Genomic DNA, 25,248 nt, shown 5'->3' on the forward strand with positions numbered 1-25,248 from the left:
CATTAAATAAATGTTCTTGCAGGCCAAACACTGATCATGTTGGTCGACTTGTATTCAAACAGATCTTGAATTCATGTAAATGAATTTCCCACAGGGATTAAAGTCCCTCACCTTATCTGGTTTGTTCACCCGTGTCTGCCATCAGCCCACTCTGCAACCACGCTCCTCCAGGTCTTTATGCTCCTGCCTCTGGCTTGCTAAATTGTTGAAGAAATTCTCAATTCCTCCTGTACATTTGTCATTTATTAAAACAATAAAACATATGCAAATGTTTATACATGCAAAAACGAACACATGCAAAACAATATTAAAACAATAAAACATATGCAAAAACGAACAAGCACAACATATCCATATGGAGAATTCAGAGGCACTTCAACAAGCAACAGTCTTCTTCTGATTCCAAAGTACATCGGAACATTGCATTGTCATATAGTGTTCAGTGAGATGAAGTCTGTTTTTCTTTCCCAGTTGCTGATGCCACCCTGACATGTTCAGGGTTCAAGATGGAGATCATTCCCAGCTTTGTTACAGCAGCAATCTGGAGGTCAGCTTAGTTTGGAAGGGCTGAGGAATATTTATGAACTAAAGGTTGATAGGAATTATGTTTGATATTCAGAGATCAGAGAGGTGAGTTCAACCTCAGCACAGAATGACGTCATACCATCTTGGTGCTTGGAGGGATCACATATGGCTCCGTGGTCTGGATTGAGAAGACGAGGGAAAGATTTATAATCTGAAGCTGACAAAAGCGTAAAAACACATCTGGATATTTCCTTAAACCAGCATTCCATTGGGGCAAGAATAATATCTCCACCCATACTTTCAGACACCAAAATAATTTCATGCAACAAAATCCCTTTATTAGCAAAATAAAATCAAACAATAGGTCAGGTCAGGTGTGGGAGCATGTGCCAGAATAGCACGTCGCTGCGTCCACTTTCAACCGGTACTCCAGGGACCTCCGTCTGGCCATCCCCCAGGCAGATGCCAGGCCCATCCCCATCTCCTTGAGATGCCGGTCAACCTGCTGCAACCACGAGGCACTTGGTCGGCCCATAGGCCTCCTACACTCACGAGACTCACTCACTGAGAGAATCTGGTGAGCAGGATCATCGTCAGGAAAACAAGCCACATGTCCATACAGCCACAACTGACGCTCATGGACTCTGCAGGTAACAAATCTCATCCGAGTCTCTCTCAGCAACCGCTCGTTGGACACAAAATCCGACCAGCAATAGCCAAGGATTCTCCGAAGAGACCTGGTACCAAAATAATTAAGTCTCCATCTCAGATCCTTGGTCAGAGTCCAAGTCTCGCATCCATAGAGCAAGACTGGAAGCACCAAGGACCTGAAGACTCGGACTTTCGTCCTCCCGCACAGGTACCGGCAGCACCACACCCCATGATCCAGTGAATCCATGACTCCCCAGGCCCGACCCAGACATCTAGTGACCTCTGACTTACAGCCAGCAGAGACATGAATATCACTGCAAAGATAAGTGAATCTCTCCACGACCTCAACATCGTCACCACAAACAGACAGAGACAGGACAGCAGCATCCAAGATGTCATTGAAAGCCTGGATCTTAGTTTTGACCCAGGAAACCCGTAATCCCAGCGGCTCCGACTCCTCATTCAGCACCTCGAGGACCATCAAAAGGATATCTAAAGTCTCCGCAAAGATGACTGCATAATCTGCGAAATCAAGCTCCGAGATATTGACATTCCCAAACGATGCACCGCAGCTTGATCTCTCTGACATCCTCCCGAAAATCCAGTCCATATACGTGCTGAAAAGTGTGGAGTGGGGGCCAATACACACCCCTGACGAACTCCAGCAACAACTGTAAATAACTCAGAGATGGTACCACCACATTTCACAGCACACTCAGTACCAGAGTAGAGTTCTGACATCAGATCGATCAGTTTTGATGGCACCCCACGAAGACCAAGAATCCTCCAGAGGGCATTCAGATTCACCGAATCGAACGCTTTCCAGAGCTCAACATAGGCTGCAAGCAGCCCCTGCCGAAACTCTTGTCTGCGTTCGGTGAGGACCCGAAGAGCAAGGATACGGTCAATCATTGACCTCTTTGGTGTAAAGCCTGGCTGCTCTGGACACTGGTGCTCAAGTTGATGGTGGCAAACCCTATCAATAATTATCTGAGCAAAGACCTTGCCCGGCCCTGAGAGCAGCGTCACCCCTCGGTAGTTGTTGCAGTCTTGGCGATCATCCTTCCCTTCCCAGAGAGGGACAACAAGGCTCCTCTTCCAATCAGTTGGGATGACGCCTGTTTTCCCAGCATAGCACAAAACTGCATGCAATGACACGAGTGCAGCATTTCCACCAGCCTTGAGAAGTTCAGCATGGATGCCACAGATCCCTGGAGCTTTACCCAGTTTAAACGGTTTCACCGCAGCCCATGTTTCCACAAGCGAAGGTGGACCACAGTTGATTGGAGGGTCAGCAACAGGGATTGTAACACCCTTGACGTCCAACTCGAGAGCTGGTGGATCAGTCTGGAACAACCGCTCAAAGTAACCAGCCCAGCGGTTCACTTCAGTTCAGACCCCTCTGTCAAGGGCCTTCTACTCTCTGCTCTAACTGCAGTGTGCCGAGGGATGTGCTGAGATGAACACAATGCGCGAATTCCCCTGAAGCGGGACGACAATCACCTGTCCACAGGTGATGCTCTACCCCCTCACAGATTCCTCGCACATAGTTCTCCTTATCCACCATTAGGGCATGTACAGTTTTACGCCTCAGGTCCCTGAACAGCTCGGCTCTGCCATTCAGCCTGGCCCTGCGACTCTGGTCAATGGTATCCAGTGTCCCTTGTGAGACAAAATTCTTCATTGCCTTGTGGTGAGTTCCAAGACATCCCCCGGCAACATCAAGGACGGTGGTCTTGAAGGCACTCCACAACTCTTCAGGACCTCCCAAAGCACCCAGACTCCTCAAATCTCCACTCAACTTGTTCGCAAACACCTCAGCTACCCTCTCATCCTTGAGCTTGCCAACATCCAGCCAAGGCTGGGATGGTACCATTCTCCTGGATGTAAGGTGCAACTTCGGAGTTGCTACAACAAGCCGGTGTGTAGTATTGAGGAACTGAGCACTCCGGTAGACCCTGCAGTTCTGGATCATCCTCCAGCGACCGTCAACGAGGACATGGTCAATCTCCTTTGCCACAGCACCAGCGTTGCAATACCAAGTCCAGCGATGAGCTTGTGGGTGCTGAAACCATGAACTAGCCAGCGTAAGTTCCATGACTTCTTGCAAAGTCAAGGAACATAGTGCTATTCTGGTTCAGAGTCACTGACCCATGGGGACCAACACATGTCTCATAACCATCCCTATCAGTTCCAGTCGATGCACTGAAATCCCCCAAGACGAGAAGTGTATCTCGTCTGGGGCACTGATCAACCACAGACTCGAGCGTGGCGTAGAATGCATCCTTCATGGTGAGATCACTTGCCTCAGTCGGAGCACAGACAGAGACCAGGGAAATGACACGGAAGGAGTGACGAATCTTTCGTCTCATGATACGCTCGTTGACCGGTGTTACCTCAGTTATCATTGAGGTCAGCTTGTTGGACACAGCTACAGCAACTCCTTGAGTATGGTAACCATCAGAGCGACCACACCAATAGTAGGTGTAACCACCAACCATTATCTCGCTGCAATCCGGTATCCGAACCTCAGAGTACCGCAATACCGATGTCCAAACGCTTGAGCTCAGATGATAACAGAGACAGGTGATCATCCTCTCTTAGGGATAGGATATTCCAGGCACCCACCCGAAAAGGACCGCCTCAGGTAAATCCAAGGAGACCGCCGTCTGGTAGAAGACACCTCAGCACCACTCCGACACACTCTTCCTCAATCTGACCAAGGAATGTTACCCCGTGGTTTCCCTGCTATCATCAAAGATTGGGGGTCTCGAAGGCCCCATTCCCGTCATCTGGTGAGCTGCCCTGCGAAGGGAAGCTGCACAGGAGGTACCCCCACTGAGTGGGTTTTAAGAATTTTTTTTGCATTTTGCGGAATGAAGGGTTTTACGGTGGCTGGAGTGCAAATCCTGCCACAAACCTCCTAACAAAAAGTGAACCAACTGCTGGAGGACGTCCGCAGACACATTTGAGCACGAGATATGGATGGCCGTTGGCTCACAAGGAGCTCCTCCGTCCTTCGACAGGTTTTGTTTTTAATCCTGCTGGATGTCCATATCCAACCACCCTCCTCACGAAAAAACCTGGTGGGGGAGACGGTTTAGTCGCCGACAACCCGACCATGGAACAAGATAGTACAGGTTTACATGGTAATGCAATACATACAAACAATAGGTGATGTTATTGTCCTGAAAAATGATTAAAGATTGCTTGAAATGTCAATGTGTTTTGGGCACCTTTACTGGGCAGATTGATAATCTTTCAACAAAGAAAGAGATAAGGTTGTATAAAATGCAAATTTCTGTTATTATAACAAATACATGTTCAAGCACATCGAATTGAAATAATCATGCCATATTTGAGTACATTTTTCATTAAAGGGTTACAATACCTTTTATTTTCAATCAAGTTTAATTGGCAATATTTTATTATTATTTTAATCACCCTCGAACCCATGATGCTAATTCTGGAGAAATTTGCAGACTTCCTTTGCTGATTATTTTTTGCACTATCTTGTGCTGTCGCTGGTGGCCCTCTTCGATTCCGAGGTATTTGTACGATGCTTCGATTTTCAGTCATGGATTGTCTGTTCTTTTTGCATGGATTTTTGGATGCTCTCCTGCGTGGATCCTCATATGTATTTTCAAATTGCTTTTTTGAGAGAAACCTTTATCACATATGGTGCATTTGTAAGGACACTCTCCTGTGTGGATCCTCATATGTATTTTCAAATAGAATTTTTGAGAGAAACCTTTATCACGTATGGAGCATTTGTAAGGACGCTCTCCTGTGTGGATCCTCATGTGCTGATTCAAAGCGCTTTTGTGAGGGTAACCTTTATCACACGTGGAGCATTTGTGGGGTCGCTCTCCTGTGTGGATCCTCATATGCTGATTCAAATTGCTTTTATGAGAGAAACCCTGATCACATATGGAGCACTTGTGAGGACGCTCTCCTGTGTGGATCCTCATATGTATTTTCAAATAGACTTTTTGAGAGAAACCTTTATCACATATGGAGCATTTGTGAGGTCGCTCTCCTGAGGGGATCCTCATGTGCTGATTCAAATTGCTTTTGTGACAGAAACCCTGATCACATTTGGAGCACTTGTAAGGATGCTCTCCTGTGTGGATCCTCATATGTATTTTCAAATTGCCTTTTTGAGAGAAACCTTTATAACATATGGAGCATTTGTAAGGTCACTCTCCTGTGTGGATCCTCATATGCCCATTCAAATGGTCTTTAAGAGAGAAAGCTTTATCACATATGGAGCATTTATAAGGTCACACTCCTGTGTGGATCCTCATGTGCTTATTCCAATAGTATTTTTGAGAGAAAGCTTTGTCACATATGGAGCATTTATAAGGTCGCTCTCCTGTGTGGAACCTCATATGTATTTTCAAATTGCCTTTTTGAAGGAAACCTTTATCACATATGGAGCATTTGTAAGGATGCTCTCCTGTGTGAATTCTCACATGTATTTTCAAATAGCCTTTTTGAGAGAAACCTTTATCACATACAGAGCACTTGTAAGGTTGCGCTCCTGTGTGGATCCTCATATGTATTTTCAAATTGCCTTTTTGCGAGAAACCTTTATCACATATGGAGCATTTATAAGGTCGCTCTCCTGTGTGGATCCTCATATGTATTTTCAAATCGCCTTTTTTATAGAAACCTTTATCACATACGGAGCATTTGTAAGGACGCTCTCCTGTGTGGATCCTCATGTGCTTATTCAAAGCGCTTTTGTGAGGGAAACCTTTCTTACATATGGAGCATTTGTGAGGTCGCTCTCCTGTGTGGATCCTCATGTGCTTATTCCAAGAGTCTTTTTGAGAGAAAGCTTCATCACATGTGGAGCATTTGTGAGGTGGCGCTCCTGTGTGGATCTTCATATTATGTATTTTCAAATTGCCTTTTTGAGAGAAACCTTTGTCACATCCAGAGCATTTGTTTGGGCATTCTCCTCTGTGGGTCCTCGTGTGTATTTTGATGTTTCTTGGTGAAGTAAAATCTTCATTGCATAAATTACACATTTGACTTTCGATTACCTTTTGGGGTTTGTTTAATTGAATATTGATATTTGTGCTGTTTTCATCAGATGTGTACTTGTAGTTTGAAGCTCGTGAGTCTTGTTCTTGGGATTGTTTCTTCAAAATTGACATCTTCTTCACAATCAAGCTGCTCCTGGACCTTATCTGCCCAACTGGACTCCTTGATTGTTCTACACAAACAAAGAGAAAGAAGTTATTTTACCTTTTTTCTGTCAACCTCAAAATGCAAAATATTTCACAATTTTGAAAATTTTATAAAGCTCAATTCAAAAGTTTGAATGTTCATTTTGTAGGTTTCTGCTCACCTGTTGCAGAACAGACAGGACTGCCATTTGTGAAATGAACAACTGAATCTTCCTTTTCAGAAGCATATCTTAAAGTTTCTGAGACAGATGAACCTTTGTGTCGTCTGGATTCCAAATTTACAGGACATACATCATCTGAAAACAATGAAGGACATGAAGTTGAAAACACTGCAAATATACATCCGGTCAACAAGTAGTATGGAATAAAAGTCACTTCCGCTGTGAGAACGAGGCTCCATAATTTTGCTGACATTACAGGATAGGAATCAAGGTGTTTACAACGATAAATATATATATATATAAATATAAATATATATATATATATATAAATATATATATATAAATATATAAATATATATATATATAAATATAAATATATATATATATATATATATATATATATATATATATATATATATATATATATATATATATATATATATATATATATATATATATATATATATATATATATATATATATATATATATATATATATATATATATATATATATATATATATATATATATATATATATATATATATATATATATATATATATATATATATATATATATATATATATATATAAATATATATATATATATAAATATATATATATAAATATATATATATATAAATATATATATATATATAAATATATATATATATATATATATATATATATATATATATATATATATATATATATATATATATATATATATATATATATATATATATATATATATATATATATATATATATATATATATATATATATATATATATATATATATATATATATATATATATATATATATATATATATATATATATATATATATATATATAATATCTTCTTCTTTCGGCTGCTCCTGTTCGGGTCGCCACAGCGGATCATCCGTATGATCCGCATAGTGATTTGGCACATGTTTTACACCGGATGCTCTTCCTGACGCAACCCTGGTCGCCTCTTGCGACACAGGGATCTGGTACACCTATTTTAACCAGGGTATACACCGGCCCAGTACACTGGTACTCATTTCGCCGACCTCGGAAGGATGACAGGCTGAGTCAACCCCCTGGTGTTAATTCAGTGGCACACCGGGGCTTGAACTCAGGACCTTTTAGATCCCAAGCCGCTGCCCGAACCACTGCGCCAACACCAGGTATATATATATATATATATATATATATATATATATATATATATATATATATATATATATATATATATATATATATATATATATATATAAATATATATATATATATATATATAAATATATAAATATATATATATAAATATATATATATATATTGTGGTGAATTAACGTGAATCGAGGGACATGACGCGGGATCACATGTTGTGCGTCTCGCGTATAAGGGGATGTCTCTCTGCGGCACGAGTGATTGTCCCCGGGGCATTGCTATTGACATCGGCTGTCCACTTGATGCTCGTTAACTGAAGGTGCTCATTGACTGGTGAGAATGGAGATTATATCGAACTCCGTGCTTACGCGGATTTAGTCTGCAATGGTTAACTGCACATGTATACGTTACTGCTTATGTACTCCTAGCAGAACCTGTATTTCCTGGTGTGCCCACAGAAGCGGCTCCAATCAAATGGAATAAAGCCTAAACTCTGAAGGTTCATCTCTCGCTCTCATTTCAATTTATTCCATTTGATTTTCTCGGCTCTCTCAACCAAAGATGGACAAGATCTACAAACCAGAGAGGTTCGACGCAGACCCGAACGCGACTGACGCAGAAATGAAATGGTCACATTGGTTCTGCTCCTTCTCACACTATCTGACCATCATCGCGGAGGGAGCTGACAAACTTGCCGCTCTCGTGAATCATGTCTCGCCCGGCGTATACAGGCTCTTCTCGGGGTGCGACACTTACGAAGCAGCGATTGACGTGCTGCAGGCGCTCTACGTGAAGCCCAAGAACGAGGTATACATACGACATCTTCTCAACACACGCAAGCAAGCAGCCGGGGAGACAATCGATCAGTTCCTGCAAGCTCTGAATCAGCTGGGAAAAGACTGCAGCTTCCGGGCGGTAAGCGCCGAGGAACACCGAAAGGAAGCGACCCGGGAGGCATTCATCCAAGGACTCAGATCAGCCCACATACGGCAACGCTTACTAGAGAAAGCGCAACCCACTCTTGACAAGGTAGTCGATCAGGCTCGAGCGATGGATACGGCTCAGCAGCAATCTGAGTCATTTGGGACACCGATGCTGCTCATGAACGCTGCTACGATGGGAACCCAAGGAACCCCACTGGCACAGACACAGCCAGACATGAGGGATGGAGAAACACCCGAGGAGCCGGATACCCAGACCTCGTCAAACTCCTCAGCAACTGCTCCGGTCGGTAAATGCTTCTTTTGTGGGTACAAAAGGCATCCTCGTCAAAAATGTCCCGCCAGAGATGCCACATGCATGAATTGCGACAAGAAAGGGCATTATGCCAGGGTATGTAAATCTACTCTAAGGAGGAATAAACCCACTTCTGCGGCTCTCTACTCGCAAAATAAATTGACTGCAGCCTCCCCGGGGAATCTATCCAAGGCTATCATCAACGTGCGAATTAACGGGCATATGGCTGAGGCACTGATCGATACCGGTAGCTCTGAAAGTTTCGTCAACAGCTCGCTAGTGAAGGGCAGGAAATGGGTAATCCACCCGACTGACAATACGGTATGCATGGCCGCCACCTCACTACAATCCCGCGTACGAGGGTACTGCAATGTTGAATTGGACGTAAAAGGGTACACGCATCGGGATGTAAAGGTGCTGGTGCTTCGTGATTTGTGCGCAGACGTAATTCTGGGTCATAATGTCCTCAAGCAGCACACGAGCGTCGAAATACCCTTTGGAGGAAGCAAGCCTCGTCTAATTTTAAATGCGTTGACCACCGCAGAGGTGACGTCCCCCCAGCTGTTCGCTAACTTGTCGCCGGTCTGCAAACCGATAGCGATCAAATCGCGGCGATATACCACTGCTGACATGAATTTCATCACTTCGGAAACCAAGCGATTACTGGAGGAGGGAATTATAGAACCGAGCGATTCGCCATGGCGCGCACAGGTGTTAGTAACCAGCAGTCAGAACCATAAGAAACGGATGGTTGTCGATTATTCCCAAACGGTCAATCGCTTCACCCAACTCGACGCCTACCCCCTGCCGCGCATAGATGAGATGGTCGAACGCGTGGCCAATTATAAGGTATTCAGTACCATCGACTTGCGAAGCGCCTATCATCAAATTCCCATCCGAGAGGAAGACAAACCGTACACTGCATTCCAGGCAGGGCGGCGCCTCTACCAGTTCAGAAGGATACCATTCGGTGTCACGAATGGAGTAGCTTGCTTCCAACGAGTTATGGACGACATCATCTCAGATGAAAACCTCGAAGACACTTTTGTTTACGTGGATAATGTCACAGTGTGCGGTAGGGATCAGAGGGAACATGATAGGAATCTGGACAGATTCTTGAGCATTGCTGGAAAATATAATCTGACTCTCAACTACGAGAAATGCGTATTCTCGGCAAGGTCAATTGACCTTCTCGGCTACACAATAGCCGACGGCACAATTAAGCCTGATCCTGAGCGATTGCGCCCGCTCCGTGAGCTTCCACCACCTCAGGACTTGCAAACAATGCGCCGGGTGATCGGGATGTTCGCTTACTATGCAAGATGGATTTCGCAATACTCCGAGAAAATACATCCCCTAGTGCATTGCAAAAACTTTCCACCAGATGCCGCTGTCGTAAAAGCTTTCCACGATCTCAAGGATGATATCAGTAAGTCCGTGGTTTTATCGATCGACAGCTCGGTGCCCTTCGTGGTGGAGACCGACGCTTCAAATCACGCCATAGCTGCTACACTTAATCAGTCTGGGCGGCCGGTCGCTTTCTTCTCGAGAACTCTCTCTAGAAGCGAGCAGAGACACTCGGCAATAGAGAAGGAGGCGTACGCCATCGTCGAAGCGCTGCGTAAATGGAGACATTATTTACTGGGAAACCACTTCACGCTCGTTACGGACCAACGATCCGTGGCTTTCATGTTTGATGGGAAAAATAACGGGAAAATTAAGAATGAAAAAATTATGAGATGGCGGATAGACCTAGCTTGCTACAGGTACGACATTGTTTACCGGCCCGGGAAAGAAAACCCTGCTGCAGATACCTTCTCCCGGGTCTACAGTTCGGCAACAATCAGTCAGGCTTTGCAAGACCTACACGTGTCTCTCTGCCACCCAGGGGTAACCAGGATGGCACATTTCGTACGCAGACAAAATCTTCCCTATTCTGTTGAAGATATTAAACAAATGAATGCTTCATGCCCTGTTTGTGCTGAACTAAAACCCAGATTCTATGGCGCGGCTTCTGGCAGACTGATCAAGGCTACTTCCCCCTTCGAGAGACTAAACATCGACTTCAAAGGGCCCCTACCGACCGAAACAGACAACAGATACATATTCACCGTTGTTGATGAATATTCAAGGTTCCCTTTCGCGTTTCCGTGCTCGGATATGACCTCGGGCACTGTCGTAAAATGTCTCTCTGACCTCTTCGCTATGTTTGGGAGACCTTCGTACATACATTCAGACAGAGGGCCGTGTTTCATGTCGGCCGGGCTAAAACAATTCCTATTAGAGCACGGCATAGCAACTAGTCGAACGACGGGTTACAACCCACAGGGAAACGGGCAGGTGGAACGATATAATGGAGTAATTTGGAAAGCCGTAACTCTGGCGCTGAAATCGAGAGGACTGGGCCCCGAGCGATGGGAGGTTACTCTTCCTGACGCTCTGAATTCCATACGCTCTTTGCTCTGCACGTCCACAAATGCCACTCCTCACGAACGTATGTTTACTCACCAACGACGTTATGTTGACGGTCAAACGGTGCCCAACTGGCTGACCCACCCCGGTACAGTGTTCATGAAACGCCCGGTACGACAAAGCAAGTATGAACCGCTGGTGGAGGGGGTCGAACTCATTGACACTAATCCAGAGTATGCTCATGTCAGGCTCCCGGATGGCAGGGAGACCACTGTGTCGGTTCGCCATCTGGCTCCCTCAGGTACTCCTCCCGCCGGTACACCACCTCCTGGCACTCCTCCTTCTGACATTTCCCCCCAGGAACTCCGCCAGGCGACGGGGCTGCCGCGTTCCACCCGAGAGCGATCGAGGAGTCATCCCCGGCACAAGTCGAGGCTCACCAAGAGGATCGGGAGTCTCCCTCAAGTGAAACTGCCGTTTACTCCCGGAGAGGTCGACGAATAAGGCCCCTCGACGACTCAATCTGTAAAGGGGATTATCGGCATTCTCGCTGCTCATGCTCCTATATGCCCATTATATCATATATCGATGCTCATTTCCATGCTCCTACAACTCAAAATAATCACTGCTTGGCATGTATGCTTCTGTAGATCTATTAGTCCGCGTTGCTTGAAATGTATACTCCTATAGTGCTAAAGCAATCATGGTGTGTAAGATGGGCCCCTAGTTACATTTTAAAGGTGGGGAGAATGTGGTGAATTAACGTGAATCGAGGGACATGACGCGGGATCACATGTTGTGCGTCTCGCGTATAAGGGGATGTCTCTCTGCGGCACGAGTGATTGTCCCCGGGGCATTGCTATTGACATCGGCTGTCCACTTGATGCTCGTTAACTGAAGGTGCTCATTGACTGGTGAGAATGGAGATTATATCGAACTCCGTGCTTACGCGGATTTAGTCTGCAATGGTTAACTGCACATGTATACGTTACTGCTTATGTACTCCTAGCTGAACCTGTATTTCCTGGTGTGCCCACAGAAGCGGCTCCAATCAAATGGAATAAAGCCTAAACTCTGAAGGTTCATCTCTCGCTCTCATTTCATATATATATATATAAATATATATAAATATATAAATATATATAAATATATATATATATATATATATATATATATATATATATATATATATATATATATATATATATATATATATATATATATATAGATATATATATATATATATATATAAATATAAATATATATATATATAAATATATATATATATATATATATATATATATATATATATATATATATATATATATATATATATATATAAATATATATAAATATATAAAAATATATAAATATATATATATATATATATATATATATATATATATATATATATATATATATATATATATATATATATATATAGTTACGGTTGTGGAAATTCACAGAACACCATACAGGTCCATGAGATCAGTAATGCCAATAAGTACGTGTTTAAGATTAGATTTCCCCATCGATGTTTCGCGGGAATTATTATTCATGTCACCGGGCTGTGATCTTTAAGGTGGCGTTATTCTTTTGCTGTCTTTATTTTGGAACAACCACCTTAACCACAACCGCATCGCCTCATCTCCTTCCACAAAACGCCAACCACACCACCATTACAACAACCACCTTAACCACAACGCCAACCACACCACCATTACAACAACCACCTCAACCACACCACCATTGCAATGACCACAACAGCATTTCTGCCTCAGCACACGGTTGCCAGAAGCCTGGCATTCGTCGAGGGAGAACAGACGACGCCCCACCCCCCAACGAATAACATCTCTGCCGGACAACGCGGTGGATTCCAACCGCCATAAAAGGACAAAGACGAAAATGAATGCGGTGGAGCGGCGAGGGAAGGGCCCCGATTGAGCGGGAAAACAGCTTCTTCTGGAAGTTTCCCTCGAGCGCTGGAAGGAGTGAGGGGGCGAGGGGGGGGTATAAAAGAAGTGCTGAGGAGAATCGCCCTCTCTCTCTGGGTCGGTGGTTGTGAGGAAGGTCGTGGCTGGGTCGTTGGTTGTGGGAGCTCTTTCTTTGGATCGTGCGCTAAGGCTCTCTGGATCGCGCTCGCTGGATCGCGCTAAGGCTCTCTGGATTGCGCTCGCTGGATCGCATGTGCTAAGGCTCTCTGGACCATTCTCTCTGGGTGGTTGTGAGGAAGGCTCTGGGTCTGGCGTGACGAGGTCGAAGGCACCGAGACGCCAGCTCTTTCTCTCTCTGGGTCGGACGAGCGCAAGGTCAGATCGAGGAGGACGGTCGAGGAGGACGGTCGAGGAGGACGGACGGTCACGTTTTCCTTCCTTTTCTTTTCGGGGTTTTTGTATGAGAGTTGTGGCGCCGTGTCCACTAAGTAAACCTGGTTAAGTGAACAATAATAACTATAGACATCGGCTGTAGACTTTCTTTCTACTCGCGTCCTGTCCCCTACTTGCATTCATTGCATACGTGCTTGTCCATTTGTACTGTATTGCTTACGTGTCTTGTAAATAAATGTGCTGGTTTAAATGTTCACCTGCTCGTTGCATCCTCTTCCATCATTGAACTGCCATACTTGTGTATGGGATATTCGCTGGCTTTTTAATAGCCGATAAAGTAATCGGATCCGGCGGGGTCGAGCGATATATCCCCGCTTGGCAAATCGCAAAAGGAGCGAGCGACTTCAGAATTGCTCGTTCCGTGCCAGCTTCCGCCGAGGTGTAAATTCCCGGCATTTCTGTCTGCGCACATACTTAGGTAAATCGAGATTTGGCGATTGGACCCTGTTGTGCGTGGACAGAAGACTTGGCAAATTTACGGTGTGATTAAAACACACCCGTAGCTGGATTCCGGTGTTGATCCGGAAAGCTGCGACTGGATTGCTCGTTCGGTGGGCGCGTACGGCCGCGATTGGGCTGAGGCGGCCGTCCGCACGCCGAATGGGCGGGAAACCACAACTATGTATATATATATATGTATATATATGTATATGTATGTATATGTATGTATATATATATATATATATATATATATATGTATATATGTATGTATGTATGTATATATATATATATATATATATATGTATATATGTATATATATGTATATATATATATATATATGTATATATATATATACGTATATATATATATATATATATATATATATATATATATATATATATATATATATATATATATATATATATATATATATATATATATATATATGTATATATATATATATATATATATATATATATATATATATATATATATATATATATATATATATATATATATATATATATATATATATATATGTATATATATATATATATATATATATATATATATATATATATATATATATATATATATATATATATATATATATATATGTATATATATATGTATATATATATATATATATGTATATATGTATATATATGTATATATATATATGTATATATATATATATATATGTATATATATATATATATATATATATATATATATATATATATATATATATATATATATATATATATATATATATATATATATATATATATATATATATATATGTATATATATATATATATATATATATATATATATATATATATATATATATATATGTATATATATATATATATATATATATATATATATATATATATATATATATATATATATATATATATATATATATATATATATATATATATCTATCTATGGGGGGGAAGATAGGCACCTTCACGTGGTCCCTCCTGTAAGTAGCAAATACTACGGGATACGAAACCAAGCCTGTCCTATCCGAGCCTCCACCCGGGCTTTTCAGCAGCAGGTGGCAAGGGAACCGCCCTTTTTAGGGCGCGGTGGTGTTCATGCCGCCGACAAGTACCGTCGACCCACAATACTACAGCTGAAAGTCGAGGGCCTTCCGACAAGCAATATCAATGTCATCGAGCAGCTTGCCCATAAGAACCGGGCCCTCGTCGTCGTCCTCCAAGACTCACTGCATCTCTGCAGATAAGCTCGTCGTTCTACACTATGCACCAGCTGGGTCTACTAAAAGCAGGAAGCACGGCCTTGCCACGTTTGTCCACGAGAGCCTGAGCTGGACTCTCGTCGGTCAATGTCTGGTTGATGCCGAGATTGAGTGGGTGTGCGTTGATGTTGCAAACTATAACATCATCAACGTCGACAAGCCCCCACCCTCACGGATATCCCCATCGTCTTTACCCACGTTCCCCTCCCCCAGTCTCTATGCTGGCGATTTTAATTGCCAGCATGTTGATTGGAGACATAACATCACAAGCAACGACTGAGAGTGTCTGGCTGCCTGGGCAGCAAACAACAACCTTGCTGTCCTTTACAATCCGAAGGACATAGACAGTTTCCTCTCCGGACGCTGGGGAACGGGAACGAACCCCGATCTGGCCTTAGCGAGTGCCGATCCTGATAGCCCACTTCCTGACAGACGTGTGCTTGAGAAGTTCCCGCGGTCCCAACATCGACCCTCACTTATCATTGCTCCTAAGCTTGTGGCACCTGTCCCAAGCGCACCGGTGAGGTGATGGAACTTCAGAAAGGCCGACTGGAATCGCTGCAGCCTCCTTACAAATAAATCCATCACGGGTCTACCACCACCCGATACCATCAATATGGACGAGGCTTACCAGGACTTCTGCAATGCCATAACATCTGCGGCGAAGAAAGCAATCCCACGTGGCCGCCGAAACAACTATATGCCATGCTGGGATTCTAAGTGCGAGACTCTCTACCGCTCCTTCCTTTGTGCCCCACCAGGCACCGCTTCCAATGTAGCCGCCACCAATATACTCGCGCGGCTCGACCAAAGGAAGCTTGAGCGGTGGACCGAATCCGTCAACACCATCGACTTCTCGCACTCAAGCTGCAAAGCATGGATTATCATTAACAACCTCACTGGCCGGTCAGCACACTCCCCTCGCCAGTATCCGTTTCTGCTAACACCATTGTGACCCAGCTGGTGAAGAACGGGGTGTACGAAGCGAGGGACCGCAAGTCATCTCGACTTGTGGCCAAAGAGGTGTCTGACTTCTGGAGAGCAGAAACACCAGACGGCGAAAGTATCTCCGATGACTTCATCCCGGATGAGCTCGCCACCGCCCTCCAAATACTGAAGCCACACAAGTCTCCGAGCCCCGATCACATCTGCCCGGAACTTATACTCCATGCTGGCTCTGCATTGAAGTCCTGGTTATGCGAATTCCTCTCTTCCTGCTTGCGCCACCTCAAAATCCCCAAAACCTGGAGAAGAGCCCTAGTAGTCACAATCCCCAAGCCTCATAAGCCATCAGGGGACCCGAAGAGTTATCGCCCGATATCTCTCCTTTGTGTCCCCTTCAAAATCCTTGAGCGTCTTATCTATGCCCGCGTCAAACCGATTATAGATCCGCTTCTCCCCTGGGAGCAAGCTGGTTTTCGGCGTGGGAAATCTACCGTAGATCAAGTCACTCTTATGACCCAAGACATCGAGGACTGCTTTGAGGCTAAAAAGAAGGCCGGTGCTGTGTTCCTTGATCTCACAGCCGCCTATGACACAGTATGGCACCGTGGCCTCACCTGCAAGCTGCTCCGCCTGCTCCCAGACAGGCACATGGTCCGTATGATCATGGAACTTGTCTACAACCGAAGCTTCACCCTCACCACCAGTAGCAGACAGCGAAGCAGGTTACAACGCCTTAAGAACGGCGTCCCGCAGGGATCGGTCCTGCCCCCCCCTCCTCTTCAATATCTACACAAACGACCAGCCGAACAGTCTCCACAAAGTACGCTTATGCGGACGACCTGGCGATCGTATACCCAGCAAGGAAGTGGGAAACACCAGAGGGGACTCTGGGCCATGACATGTCTACTTTATCGGCATACCTCCAGAAATGGATATTGAAGCTCAGCGAAACCAAAATAGTGTTGGCAGCTTTCCACTTGAACAACAGTGAAGCAAAACATGAGCTAAACGTCAACATCAATGGAAAACCCCTGTCCTTCTGCCCCAAGCCAAAATATCTTGGGGTAACATTGGACAGGTCGCTCACGTACCGCCGACACCTGGAGTCACTACGCAAGAAGCTAACATCCTGCGCCGCGCTGCTAAGACGACTGGTGGGCTCCGGCTGGGGTGCGGGTGCTGTCACGTTACGTACAGCAGCCTTAGCCCTGGTCTACTCCACTGCCGAGTACTGTGCGCCCGTCTGGTGCCGCATTGCTCATTCCCACCAGATTGACACTGCCATCAATGGCGCCTTGCGTACTGTGACTGGATGCCTGCGTCCCACACCAAAGGACAACCTTTCCATCCTCGCAGGCATCCAACCCGCTGAGCTTCGCCGTGAAGAAGCCACTCGAGCTCTCACTCGCCGGGCACTGGAGACGAATCATTTGCTCCATCTCAAGCTCTCTATTTCATCAAATGAGCAGCCCCAGCGACTAAATTTGAGACACCCATTTGTGCCTGCACAGTTGTTGCTGAAAAACGCCAACGACCTGAACATCAGTGCGGCCCACTGGGCGGATCACAACTGGAGTGCGGAATGGCGGACGAACTCCACCAGACTCCGCGCTTTCATTCCCGACGTCGGTTCCCATACCATCGGAATGCCCTTGCCAAGACTGGCTTGGGTACGACTAAACTGTCTACATACTGGCGTCGGAAGATTCCGCTCAAATATGCACAGATGGGGTGTGGCACCTTCTGCGGCTTGTGAGTGTGGTGTGGAGGAACAAACCGCAGACCATGTCATCCTTGGCTGTCCCGTATGCCGTTCCCCAAGCGGGGCACACGGTCTGCATGTTTTGGATGATGATACAACCCAATGGCTGCTCGAGACCTGCCCCGACATATAGCCCGGGGGCGCCGCCACAGCTCCGGGGTGGTAAAAGGCATAGACCCTCGGCCCCTAAGCGTGACGAGAAGAAAGGGAATGAAACCGAGATCAAGCTCGAAACGAAGAAGAATATATATATATATATATATATACATATATATATATATACATATATATATATATATATACATATATATATATATATATATATACATATATATATATACATATATATACATATATATATATATATATATATACATATATATATATATATATATACATACATATCGCGGTTCACCTATCACCAGGTTACGAAGTTACCGCTTCATCGCGGGTTTTCCCTTGGAACCTAACTAATTTTTTCTGCGGATTCCCCCGGTATATCACGGTAATAATATATAAAATATAAATTATTTAAGCAATAAATTATAACACGTGGCACTCGACCAGTCACACAACGCACGAGACAAAGTTTCGCTTGTGAACTTCGAATATTTTCTACGTTTTTTCTCCAAGCCCTACGATGCCGCCCAAACGCCCTGCACCTTCTAAGGCTTCTGGCAAGGAACCGAAGCGCCAGAGGAAGGTCCTGACGCTCCAGGAGAAGGTGCTCGATATGCTTCGGGAAGGAAAAAGGTTTGCCGCAGTTGGACGCCATTATGGTTTGAATGAATCGACCATACGCTACATCAAGAAGGACCAAGCCAACATCAGGAGCCTATGAAACCCAATCGTGTTTATACACCGCGCAGCGTTTAATATTCGCAATAGAGAAATCAAACCCAATCGTGTTTATACACCACCCAGCGTTTAATAATCACTCGATATAAATCAAACCCAATCGTGTTTACACACCGCCCAGCGTTACATATTCACTCGATATAAATCAAACCCAATCGTGTTTACACACCGCCCAGCGTTAAATAGTCACTCAATGTAAATCAAACCCAAACGTATTAATACACAACACAGCGTTTAAACATTCGCAATATAGAAATCAAACCCAATCGTGTTTATACACCGCGTTTATAAAAGAAAATAGGCATTTTTAGGCATTTTTGGGGGAGGCGTCCATTCATCGCGGATTTTCACTTCTCGCGCGGGTGGGGGGGGGGGTTGGAACGTAACCCCCGCAATAAACGGAGGATGACTATATATATGGCAGTCCTTCTGTTTTTTGTAATGAATAAGCTCCGAGACCAGTGAACCAATCTTGATGAAACTTTACACATATATAGAACTAACATTCAGCTCCAGGATGCGCTAAGTGGCTCTCCATAAAAATGAAAAAATATATATTTAAAATATATATATATATATATATATATATATATATATATATATATATATATATCTTCTTCTTCTTCTTCTTCCTCCTCCTCCTCTTTCGGCTTGCTCCCGTTAGGGGTCGCCACAGCGGATCAACCGTCTCCATTTCGCTCTGTCCTCCACATCTTCCGTTGACACTCCAACCACCCGCATGTCCGCCCTCACCGCATCCATGAACCTCTTCTTTGGCCTTGCTCTTCTCCTCCTGCGTGGCGGCTCCATCTTCAACATCCTTCTCCCGATATACTCCGTTTCCCTCCTGTGCACATGTCCAAACCATCTCAATCTCGCCTCTCTCACTTTGTCTCCAAACCATCCTACCTGCGCTGCCCCTCTAATATACTCATTCCTTATCCTGTCCATCCTCGTCACTCCCACCGAGAATCGCAGCATCTTTAACTCTGCCACATCCAGCTCCGCTTCCTGTCTTATTGTTAGTGGAACATACAAACCTCCAAACAAAAAGCCTCCAAACCATACAACATAGCTGGTCTCACGACCATCTTATATACTTTCCCCTTCACTCTTGCAGCTACCCTTCTGTCACAAATCACTCCTGCAACTCTTCTCCACCCACTCCATCCTGCCTGCACTCTCTTTTTCACTTCTCTCCCACACTCTCCGTTACTTTGGACAGTTGATCCCAAGTATTTAAACCAATCCACCTTCCCCACCTCAACTCCTTGCAACCGCACCATACCACCACCCTCCCTCTCATTTACGCACATGTACTCTGTCTTACTCTGACTGACTATCATTCCCCTTCTCTCCAGTGCGTACCTCCACCTCTCAAGGCTCGCTTCAGCCTGCTCTCTACTCTCCCTACAGATCATGATGTCATCCGCGAACATCATAGTCCATGGAGACTCCAGTCTGATCTCATCCGTCAACCTGTCCATCACCATTGCAAACAGGAAAGGGCTCAGGGTCGATCCTCGGTGCAATCCCACTTAAACCTTAAACCGGTCCGTCATTCCTTCCGCACACCTCACCGCTGTCACACTGTCCTCATACATATCCTGCACGATCCTCACATACTTCTCCACCACTCCCGACTTCCTCATACAATACCACAGCTCCTCTCTTGGCACCCTATCATAAGCTTTCTCTAAATCCACAAACACACAATGTAACTCCTTCTGGCCTTCCCTATACTTCTCCATCAAAAGCAAACATCGCATCAGTGGTGCTCTTTCCTGGCATAAACCCATATTGCTGCTCACAGACAGTCACCTCTCCTCTCAACCGAGCTTCCACTACTCTTTCCCGCAACTTCATGGTGTGGCTTAACAACTTTATCCCTCTGTAATTTCCACAGCTCTGCACATCACCCTTATTCTTGAAAATCGGAACCAGTACACTTAATCTCCACTCCTCCGGCATCCTCTCACTTTCCAAGACTTTATTAAACAATCTGGTTAACAACCCCACTGCCATCTCTCCTAAGCACTTCCATGCCTCCACTGGTATACCATCTGGGCCAACCGCCTTTCCACTTTTCATCTTCTTCATAACAGTCCTCACTTCATCCTTACTGATCCATCCCACTTCCAGATTCACGATATATATCTATCTCTATCTCTATCTCTATCTCTATCTCTATCTCTATCTCTATCTCTATCTCTTTTTCTCTCCATTCATCAGCTCCTCAAAGTACTCCATCCACCTTCTCAACACACTCTCCTTGCTCGTCAGCACATTCCCATTTGCGTCCTTTATCACCCGAACCTGCAGCACATCCTTCCCAGCTCTGTCCCTCTGTCTTGCCAATCGGTATAAATCCTTTTCCCCTTCTTTTGTATCCAACTTCTCATACAGCTCGTCATATGCCTTTTCCTTGGCCTTTGCCACCTCTCTTTTTGCCTTTCGACGCCACTCCTTGTACTCCTGCCTACTTTCTTCATCTCTCTGACTATCCCACTTCTTTTTCGCCAACCCCTTCTTCCTTATACTTTCCTGTACTTCCTCATTCCACCACCAAGTCTCCTTATCTTCCTTCCTCTGTCCAGATGTCACACCAAGTACCTTCCTAGCTATCTCCCTCACAACTTCTGCTGTCGTTGCCCAATCATCCCACCCATCTTTACCACCATCCAACGCCTGTCTCACCTCCTCCCTAAATTTCACGCAACAGTCTTCCTCCTTCAGCTTCCACCATCTGGTCCTTGGTTCAGCCCTCACTCTCTTCCTCAACCTCACCTCTAAAGTCATCCTACAGACCACCAATCGATGCTGTCGAGCTACACTCTCCCCTGCCACAACCTTACAGTCACTAATCTCTTTCAGGTTGCATCTCCTACTTAAGATGTAATCCACCTGTGTGCACTTTCCTCCACTCTTGTATGTCACCCTGTGTTCCTCCTTCTTCTTGAAATATGTATTTACCACTGCCATTTCCATTCTTTTTGCAAACTCTACCACCATTTGCCCTTCCACATTTCTCTTGTTGAGACTGTACCTCCCCATCACCTCCTCATCCTCTTTATTCCCTTCCCCAACATGTCCATTGAAATCTGCTCCAATCACCACTCTTTCATCCTTGGATACACTCTCCACCACTTCATCTAACTCACTCCAGAAATCTTCTTTATACTCCATCTCACACCCCATATGTGGGGCATATGCACTGATGACATTCATCATCACCCCTTCAATTTCCAACTTCACACTCATCACTCGGTCAGACATTCTCCTCACCTCCAATACCCTCTTGACATAATCTTCCTTCAGGATTACCCCGACACCATTTCTCCTCCCATCCACACCATGGTAGAACAGTTTGAAACCACCTCCAATGCTCCTAGCCTTACTCCCCATCCACTTGGTCTCTTGTACACACAGTATATCCACCTTTCTTCTCTCCATCATATCAGCCAACTCTCGCCCTTTGCCAGTCATCGTCCCAACATTCAGAGTTCCAACTCTCACCTCCACACTTCTACCCTTCCCCCTCTCCCACTGCCTCCGGACTCGCCTTCCCCGTCTCCTTCTCCTCCTTCGCCCAGCAGTAGCACAATTTCCACTGGTACCCTGCTGACCACCGGTACCGGTGGCGGTCGTTGGTAACCCGGGCCTCGACCGATCCGGTATGGAAATTCGTTTTGTTGTCCGCATAATGATTTGGCATAGGTTTTTACGCCGGATGCCCTTCCTGACGCAACCCTGGTCGCCTCTTACGACACACAGGGATATGGTACACCTATTCTAACCGGGGCATACACCGGGCCCAGTACAACTGGTGCTCATTTCGCCGACCTCGGAAGGATGGCAGGCTGAGTCAACCCCCTGGTATATATATATATATACAGTGGGGAGAACAAGTATTTGATACACTGCCGATTTTGCAGGTTTTCCCACTGACAAAGCACGTAGAGGTCTGTAATTTTTTTTATCATAGGTACACTTCAACTGTGAAAGACGGAATCTAAAACAAAAATCCTGAAAATCACATTGTATGATTTTTAAATAATTAATTTGCATTTTATTGCATGAAATAAGTATTTGATCACCGACCAACCAGTAAGAATTCCAGCTCTCACAGACCTGTTAGTTTTGTCTTTAAGAAGCCCTCCCATTCTGCACTCACTACCTGTATTAACTGCACCTGTTTGAACTCGTTATCTGCATAAAAGACAGCTGTCCACACTCAATCAATCAGACTCCAACCTCTCCACAATGGGCAAGACCAGAGAGCTGTCTAAGGACATCAGGGACAAAATTGTAGACTTGCACAAGGCTGGGATGAGCTACAGGACAATAGGCAAGCAGCTTGGTGAGAAGGCAACAACTGTTGGCACAATTATTAGAAAATGGAAGAAGTTCAAGATAACAGTCAATCTCCCTCGGTCTGGGGCTCCATGCAAGATCTCACTTCGTGGAGCCTCAATGATCATGAGAAAGGTGAGGGATCAGCCCAGAACTACACGGCAGGACCTGGTCAATGACCTGAAGAGAGCTGGGACCACAGTATCAAAGAAAACCATAAGTGACACACTACGCCGTCATGGATTAAAATCCTGCAGCGCACGCAAGGTCCCTCTGCTCAAGCCAGCGCATGTCCAGGCCCGTCTGAAGTTTGCCAATGACCATCTGGATGATCCAGAGGAGGAATGGGAGAAGGTCATGTGGTCTGATGAGACCAAAATAGTGCTTTTGGTTTAAACTCCACTCGCCGTGTTTGGAGGAAGAAGAAGGATGAGTACAACCCCAAGAACACCATCCCAACCGTGAAGCGTGGAGGTGGAAACATCATTCTTTGGGGATGCTTTTCTGCAAAGGGGACAGGACGACTGCACCGTATTGATGGGAGGATTTTGGGGCCATGTATCGCGAGATCTTGGCCAACAACCTCCTTCCCTCAACAAGAGCATTGAAGATTGGGGCGTGGCTGGGTCTTCCAGCATGACAACGACCCGAAACACACAGCCAGGGCAACTAAGGAGTGGCTCCGTAAGAAGCATCTCAAGGTCCTGGAGTGGCCTAGCCAGTCTCCAGACCTGAACCCATTAGAAAATCTTTGGAGGGAGCTGAAAGTCTGTGTTGCCCAGCGACAGCCCCGAAACCTGAAGGATCTGGAGAAGATCTGTGTGGAGGAGTGGGCCAAAATCCCTGCTGCAGTCTGTGCAAATCTGGTTAAGAACTACAGGAAACGTCTGATCTCTGTAATTGCAAACCAAGGTTTCTGCACCAAATATTAAGTTCTGTTTTTCTGATGTATGAAATACTTATTTCATGCAATAAAATGCAAATTAATTATTTTAAAATCATACAATGTGATTTTCAGGATTTTTGTTTTAGATTCTGTCTTTCACAGTTGAACTGTACCTATGATAAAAATTACAGACCTCTCGGTGCTTTGTAAGTGGGAAAACCTGCAAAATCGGCAGTGTATCAAATACTTGTTCTCCCCACTGTGTGTGTGTGTGTTATATATATATATATATATATATATATATATATATATATATATATAATATAATATAATATAATATATATATATATATATATATATATATATATATATATATATATATATATAATATAATATAATATAATATAATATATATATATATATATATATATTAACCGGGCGTAGTGGCGTGCGCCTGTAATCCGGCCACTCGGAAGCTTGGGTTGGAGGATCGCTTGAGGACGGGGGCTCTGCACTGGGCAGGGTGTAGAGCAGCCCGGAATCATGGCGAAACCCAAATCCTGATCCCTGTGTCGTAAGAGGCGACCAGGGTTGCGTCAGGAAGGGCATCCGGCGTAAAACATGTGCCAAATCACTATGCGGATCATACGGATGATCCGCTGTGGCGACCCCTAACGGGAGCAGTCGAAAGATGAACAACATACATACATATATATATATTAATTCGTGTCCCAACGGGGCTTGAACTCAGGACCTTTTGGGTCCTAAGCCACTGCCCTTACCACTGTGCCAACACCAGGTATATATATATATATATATATATATATATATATATATATATATATATATATATATATATATATATATATATATATATATATATATATATATATATATATATATATATATATATATATATATATATATATATATATATATATATATATATATATATATATATATATATATATATATATATATATATATACATATATACAGTGGGGAGA

At 44.2% G+C, this 25,248-nt stretch overlaps 1 pseudogene across 1 annotated transcript in view; it reads right to left on the reverse strand.

The window, feature by feature from the left end:
• Positions 1-225: 225 nt before the first annotated feature.
• LOC147021197 (uncharacterized) overlaps positions 226-25,248 on the reverse strand; it is a 51,383-nt pseudogene continuing 26,360 nt past the window's right edge. The window contains exons 3-4 of the transcript XR_015061322.1: positions 6,536-6,670; positions 226-6,400 (exon numbers count right to left, since the gene is read on the reverse strand). The product of XR_015061322.1 is annotated as an uncharacterized LOC147021197 (transcript). The remainder of the gene's footprint in view (positions 6,401-6,535; positions 6,671-25,248) is intronic.

This window comes from Eptatretus burgeri, chromosome 8, assembly GCF_056783735.1.
Source record: "Eptatretus burgeri isolate ZD-2024b chromosome 8, Ebu_testis_v1, whole genome shotgun sequence".
NCBI classification, from domain to species: Eukaryota; Metazoa; Chordata; class Myxini; order Myxiniformes; family Myxinidae; genus Eptatretus; species Eptatretus burgeri.